Source organism: Cebus imitator, unplaced genomic scaffold, assembly GCF_001604975.1.
Source record: "Cebus imitator isolate Cc_AM_T3 unplaced genomic scaffold, Cebus_imitator-1.0 Scaffold266, whole genome shotgun sequence".
NCBI classification, from domain to species: Eukaryota; Metazoa; Chordata; class Mammalia; order Primates; family Cebidae; genus Cebus; species Cebus imitator.
In genome coordinates, this window is record NW_016107581.1 from 2,632,186 (window position 1) to 2,632,532 (window position 347).

General features: G+C 50.1%; 1 long non-coding RNA gene across 1 annotated transcript in view; it reads right to left on the reverse strand.

The window, feature by feature from the left end:
• Nucleotides 1-255: 255 nt before the first annotated feature.
• LOC119467204 overlaps nt 256-347 on the reverse strand; it is a 2,927-nt gene continuing 2,835 nt past the window's right edge. Inside the window, exon 3 of the long non-coding RNA XR_005195737.1 lies at nt 256-288. This is a non-coding gene — a long non-coding RNA (uncharacterized LOC119467204). The remainder of the gene's footprint in view (nt 289-347) is intronic.

The window sequence follows — 347 nt, forward strand, 5'->3', positions numbered from 1 at the left end:
GGAGTGAGGGAGGCTAAAGACTGCACAGAAGAACATGGTAAGTGAAAGGAGAGAACAAGAAACTAAGAGAGAGAGTGAACTACGGCCCCTCTCTCTGTGTAACCCTCTCCAACCTTTAGTAAAGTCAACTTTTGTAGGAGCGGGTGATTTTGGAGGCTGTGAAGAGAGGGCGAGCTGAGGACGGAGATGGATGACGTGAACGCTGACCACTTGCAGCTGGGCACGGTGGCTCAAACCTGTAATCCCAGCACTTTAGGAGGATCACAAGGTCAGAAGATTGAGATCATCCTGGCCAACACCGGGAAACCCCGTCTCTACTAAAAATACAAAAATTAGCGGGGCGTGGT